The sequence below is a fragment of the Physeter macrocephalus genome, chromosome 14, assembly GCF_002837175.3.
Source record: "Physeter macrocephalus isolate SW-GA chromosome 14, ASM283717v5, whole genome shotgun sequence".
In the NCBI taxonomy this organism is placed as follows: Eukaryota; Metazoa; Chordata; class Mammalia; order Artiodactyla; family Physeteridae; genus Physeter; species Physeter macrocephalus.
This window is the reverse complement of record NC_041227.1, coordinates 42,538,526-42,545,310: the sequence shown is the minus strand read 5'-3', so window position 1 is coordinate 42,545,310 and position 6,785 is coordinate 42,538,526. Positions and strand designations below refer to the sequence as shown.

The 6,785-nt window shown below is 48.3% G+C and overlaps 1 non-coding gene across 1 annotated transcript; it reads right to left on the bottom strand.

The window, feature by feature from the left end:
* Window positions 1-6,398: 6,398 nt before the first annotated feature.
* TRNAE-UUC (transfer RNA glutamic acid (anticodon UUC)) lies at window positions 6,399-6,471 on the bottom strand. The gene has a single exon. It is a non-coding gene; the product is annotated as a tRNA-Glu (tRNA).
* Window positions 6,472-6,785: the final 314 nt, after the last annotated feature.

Below are 6,785 nucleotides of genomic sequence, written 5' to 3'. Positions count from 1 at the left end.
CTCACATACATACCACACATACACATAAAATACACACACCATGCATCTCACACACACGCCCTGCCAGCTCCCTCCTGTGTCTCGTGGCGTTTTGCTGAGAGCTGTGTTTTTGGTCACCACATGTGACTTTGTGACAGTTATTCGCTTCCCTCCCAACTTTGTCTTATTTGGGTCTGAAGCAGGTTCTTTGCGTGGTTAAGTTTTGTTCCTTCCAAATAAATCAGGGTTACATGCACCATGGCCTCAGTGAACATGACGTGAATTAAACTGAATACAATAAAACTGTAGTTAACCCAACAGGCAGAGGAAACAGGGTGGAGAAATGCAGGACAGTGGGAACCCCACGCCACAGGGAAGGCGAGCTGGGCGTGAGATGCACCTGAGAGACAGCATACCCGCACCCCAACTTTAGGACCGCCACGCGGGAAGTCCGTGTGGGTCTAGGGACACTAAGGCCCCTCCGATGTCAGCCTCCCAGGGCCCGAGGGGAGGCTGGGGCTGCAGGGCCCACATATCAGGCCAGGGTGGGAACCCCAGTGGGCAGGGCCTGGAGCTGAGGGGCTTTGTGCTTGAGGCTGCACGTTAATAATGGACCATCAGGTATGTTTATGTGGAAATACCTTCACATTCTGCAAATGAGCCAGGTACGCGTTGTCAGCCTCATCGGGAATTCCGCACACAGCTGGATGCGCTCACAAATTCACAATTCAGAATTAATTGGTTTTTAGGCCATGCATTTAGGTCAGATCACCCAGACACTCCATTTCCTGTGGTGAAAAGAAATTAAGTCAATTTTCCCCCCTGCCAGACCCCCGGCACTCATCTCGAAGGCCTGGTGAGCCGGGCCTCCACAGGCAGGGAGAAAGCCAACCTTTAAAGGCATTCTCATTATCTCTCCGGGAGATGTCATTAAGTACTGTAAACATGTCCTGAATGAGTCCATGTCACAAAGACTGCAAAGTGTTTATAGAATAAAAACCTATAAGCGCCCAAGTGAGATAAAATGGGCAGGGGGAGAAAGAGGGAGAGGGAGACTAAAAAAAAAAAAGAAGAAAGAAAGTAAAAGAAAAAGGAAAGGACTTCTTGACCAACAAGTTGGGCGAAAGATGGGGATTAAAAGGTAAATTTGGCTTGAGGAGTTTTGATCTCGGAGGGAGGCAGGGATGGAACCCACCTGGTCTAAGGGCCCACTCTCCCCAGTCCCAGGCTCCTTGCAGACATCACCAATCAATCACACCCATCTTGCCCACTGAATCCACACCTGGCAGACATTGCTAATCAATCACATCCATCTTGCCATCAGAAGCCACACCTGGCAGACATCACCAATCAGTCACACCCATCTTGCCCACTGAATCCACACCTGGCAGACATTGCTAATCAATCACATCCATCTTGCCATCAGAAGCCACACCTAGCAGGCATCACTAATCAATCACACCTATTTGCCCTCTGAATCCACACCTGGCAGACACCACTAATTGATCACACCCATCTTTTTTTTTTTCCCAGCTTTCAACAAACAACAGCTTTGTTGTTTACAATCAAGTTAGGGAAACAAGACGCTTGGAGGTCTGCACTGATTTTAATCCCCGAGAGTTGACACCGTGTGCTCACGCAGGCCCGAGGACAGTGTCCAGAGTATATGGTGCATGGAACTGAAGAGGGTCAGTGTGCTCGTTTCCAGGGAAAAATGGCAGCACCAAGACTCTCCTTTAGGCTCTTCCCTCAGCCACCAGAAACGCTTCCCCCCACCCCTGCAGACGGCAGAAGGGCCTGGGAGTTTACACCCCTGGGCAGGCCTCAGCCACTGGCTGGCCCTGTTAAAGCACAGCACCTTGCTTGGGGCAGGGCAAAGAGGGGGGTAACTTCTGAGGCACACATTACTCTCCAGAGTCCTGGCATGGCGGTGAGAGGGCTCAGGCTGAAGCTACCTTCTGCACAACTTCAAGATCGCAACCCCACTCACCTTCCTCCCTTCCTGCCTCTCTTCTCCCCTTCCTCAGCATCCCTAGGGAAACAATCTTAACACATTATCACTTGCACGTGAATTCTCACCTTGGGCACAGAAAGAGCTGCAGATGATGAGCTCTTAGAGGGCACTGCAGACCTCACCTGTGCTTTATCATGCTCAGGTGGGCCACACCTGCTCCTGGGACTCCGCCTGACCTCTGCTCTCACGTTGTGCCTGGCCAGGTCTATACCCTGCAGAGCCAGGAGCTGGGACAGCTGGAGCAGACCTGACGGGCTGCACACGTGACCTCCCTTGGTGAGGACGCATGTGGTCTGCCCCACAGCCAAGAAGCCACGTGGAGACTTCCTGCTGGGGTTGGGGGTGCACTAGAAAACTGTTGTGGCCACATCAGCTGACCTGAAACCACTAAAGACTATGCACAACCTACCCAGAAGGAAGCATGAGAAGTAATCATGGGGGCCCACCAATCTCTGGCTGGGCCTCTGCTCCAGCCATGGTCTGGGCCTACAATGCCCCAGGACCCTATCTAAACCTTCCTGGGCCCCCTCCAGTCTGATCTGACCTCTTCCTGCATGCTCTGGACAGACAACAGTGCCCCTGCCCTGTGGTCACCATCACAGCTGACCGGGCATCGTAAGGAAACCCTACCTTTTCCATCTTTTCAAGCCCTCACACTGCCCAGTGCAGTGTTGTTCTCAGAGTTGAACCCTGAATTCTGAGCTGAAAGGCCCTGCATGTGAGGGAAACAGGAGCTTGTACAGCTGGTCCCACCCCACCCACCAGCGCTCAGGATGCTGGACCAGGGCATCTAAGTACCACGAGATGGCCTTGACCTTCACCCCATCCCTGCTTTGTAACACTGTAGTGCATGCACAGTGATCGTGTGTTCTGAGGCCAGTGAGGTGAGTCTTTCTTGAAGTTCAGTGTGTCTTGTTTTTCACCTGGAACATAGCTGTTGCCTTCTGAGCTGGGATCCTTCACCTGGAGTTCATTGTCTGGGGACTCCCCCAAATTGAGTGCCTTTTATTTTTTCTTTGCAGGAAGTGGGTGTGATTCTCAGCAGATTTTGAAAGGGCTGTGGATTCATTTTCCACGGCTGCTGTAACAAATTACCACCAACTTAGTGGCTTAAAACACAAATTTCTTTTCTGATGTTTCTGTGAGTGGTCTAACCAATATTGGTCTCACGGGGCCAAAGTCAGGATGTGGACAGAGTTGTTCTCCCTTCTGGAGGCTCGGGGCAGGTGGGGGATTTTCTCAGGAGAATCGCTATCCTGGCCCTTTCCACCTTGGCTGGTGGCTTCTTTGTCCATCGTCGAAGTCACAAGGGAGCAGCGGGGGGGGTTTGAGTCCTTCCTCTGAGCCCATCTTCTGTCACATCCACCTCTGAATGCTCCTTGTCTGCCTCCCTCCACTCTTGTGATTACATTGGGGTCCCACGAACACTATCCTCCCGAAAACAGACCAAAAAGCATGTTGTGAAATGTCATGGGTGCTCGCTGATCAGTACTTCGTCAATACTCAGTCATCAGGTATTAGTGCTGAGATAGTGAGACGCAATCATGAAAGAGAGGTGAGTGCGACCACCATCCTGATTTGCTCAACACAGGGGTTTCCTGAGGTGCAGGACTCCCATTACTGAGGCTGGAACAGTCCCAGGCACGCTGGGATCCTTGGTCACCCCAGGTGTGGTCTCTGCCATGAGGAATTTATAACCCCGTGAGGGTCATGAACAAATGGCAGTGAAGCTGACTTCATGAGTTGCTGTACATGCTTTGAAGGGAAGAGGAAAGGCTCTGGGACAGAGATGGATAAAACTGTGGCACCCCCTTCCCCTGGGAGCCCCCCTTTTGGGTAACATTGACTACACTCCAAATTCAGGCTCATCGTTACATGCACTGTTTTGTTTAAACCTTAAAACATCGTCAGGAAATGAGGACAGTTATCGCCTGCAGTCTGCAGGAGGAGACAGAAAGAGAACTAACTGGCCTAACATCACAAAACCACTGTCTTAGGTCAAGTTCCCCAGAAACTAGCATCCACTTTAGCCTCTAAGTGGTAAAGCAGAACGTGGACCCAGCCTAGTAAGCTCCAAAGCTGGGTTACTAAACCTCTCTTCCATTCTGTCTGCTTTCACATTCTTACAAATTTTCCTAAAACATAATGTTTACTTTTTTTTTTTTTAATTTTTCTTCTGCAAGAATACTCCTTATCCACCAGGACTGGTGTCACACAAATATTAAAACTCAAAGTGTGCTGCCATTAGAATGGACAGGCAGGAGAGCATTGAGGCACATTGGTAATTTGCTCTTGTTTCTTTCTGACACTTGCTAATAACAGAGACCTAATTAGCATGTCACTGATAAGATGATGAAGATTCAGTACAACTTTCTGGATCTCAGTGGTTTTTCAAATGGCTTTTAGGCGTCATACCCCACCATAGAATTTCCACACACACACAGGTAGTAATTACGCCAATGCCTCTGTGTAAATTGGAGACTAGGAGGCAGTGCTGTGTCTTTTCAGAATTATCCCAGGAGTGGTAACTCCTAATTTCAAACATCAGAAGCCCTCCTTATTCACTGCAAATGTGATGTTTTAGTGTGACCTTGGCTCTTTACTATCTCAGAGAACAGATCCTTTATGGGCTCCAGATGGAAAGTGTAAAGTTAATAACCCCTTGCAGACAAAACCAATATGTTTTCCACATACTGCAGGGATGTACTTTGTTCGAAGTGCCATTTATGCAGAATGAAATTAACACATAAATGATGATAGATTGCTGTTTCCAAATTGTGTGCTAGACATAGCAAAAAAAAAAGTATTTAGTATAGACATTAAAAAGTCTGAAAGAAGAAATAGGTCTTCCAAATGGTAAATAGGAATCACCAACCTCTCTTGTATTCGTGTGTGTATGTGTGTCCTATGTATGTTTGGGAGGGGCCATTCTCATGTCCCCCAAATAAACAAACACAAAAAAAAATCATTGTTCAAAAATCATTTATGTATTTGTATTACTTAGGTCAAGGTTTGACTACAAGTAACAGGGACTGAAACAAGAAAGACATTCATATCTCTCAGATGTAAAATCCAGATTCTACCCCATAAATTCCTTGCAGTCCTTTGCTGCAGCATGAATCTACTGTGTCTAAGCTTTAGCCCTGGTCTTCACGATGCAAGATGGCAAACTACATCCATTTTCAGTTGGGAACAGACCACACAACGTGGCTGCTTGTATCTTATCCGTCTGACCTTGGTCACATGGCAACACCCAGCCCCAGGGGAGGCTGGGAAATGTAGTCTTTTACATGAGTAGCCAAGCATCTTGCTAAAAACTGGGGTATATGACTGTGAACAAGAGGTGGATGGATGTCAGGGAGTAAGAAGAGCCCTGACACAAGCATCTAGGGTAATTTCTAAAGATGTCAATATGGTTAATTTCAGTAAGGGCTATTCATGTTTCTTTAAGTCAGAGGGAAATTCTTCTAGCCCTTGGCTGATTCCAGGGTAAACTAAAATCTGAGGTCAACTCTAATTGTACAGTTGCATGAAGGCATTTTGGAACATGAAAAATCAATCTGGCAGCACCAGCTCCCTTTATCAAGACCAGATTCCGTAATAGAGCTTTTTATTTTTTTTAATTAAAAAAATTAACAGAGAGCATCCTCACCCAAGGCCACACCTTCTCTTCCTGGAAACCCCACATCCAGTGATTTATCCATGTAGGGACAAAAAGGTCCTGCCTCCTCACCTCCCCAGGGTCAGTGCTGAAGGGTCGTCCACCTTCAGAACTTGCCAGGGGTCGACTGAGGCTTTCTGGGGACTGCATCTCAGTTCAGGACCCATGTCGATCCCACCTCACCCTCCTGCCCCTTGGAGAACGCTTTGCAATAAACCTGCACATGGGTCTCCAACTCTGAAGCTACTTCTGGGGGAGAGGAAGCAGCCAAGTGACCATACTGGGTCACTCTTCTGTCACATCCCTTACACTTGTCAACTGTCTCCACACAGTGTATGGAGTCAGCTGTCTCCCCCCACCATGGCAAGTCAATGAGCATCTCTGCTTTCTGATGGAAGCTGTCTCTGCTCAGCTCTCCTCTCCCATCCTAGGAATCCCTCCAGATACACCAAAGCCACTATTTGTGACAGCAGATGCCCTTTGGCTGATCATAATCTTTAGGGAGAATGTGCCATCTCAAGGTATGGAGGAGAGTGGGAATCTGGTGACCTGAACTCCATCTCTGCTCTGCCATATCCATGCAGGGTGAAGCTGGCTGAGTCGATTTCCTGCTCTCTAACATAAGGGTAAGAACCCTGCTTCAGAGGGCTGGCTATGGGCTAAATAAGCTAATATGGTTTCAACAAGCAGTTGTTTGTTTTTTTTTTTTTTTTTGGTTGCACCACATGGCTTGCAAGATCTTAGCTCCCTAACCAGGAATTGAACCTGGGGTCACAGCAGTGAAAGTGCCGAGTCCTAACCACTGGACCACCAGGGAATTCCCTGACTTTAATGCCGTCCTGCTCACTTCTTGTATACCCTGGGCTAAGTTAGAATTTACTTGCCTTAATGGTCAAGGGCATGCGTTGGCTTTCTTGTTCAACCTTGCAAAGTTTAGGGGCTCCTCAAAAGGGATATTCACCACCCTGGGGCCTCATTTGTCTGGTGGTGCCAGCCTTCCCCTCTGCTGACAGCCACTCAGCCTCCAGTTTCTGTGTGTGATCGTTAGTTTTTGACTTTGTGAGGCTCTCACGTTCCGGATCTTCCTCCCATCTTTTCCTCTGGTCCCAGAAATTCTTCTCAGCTCAGAAA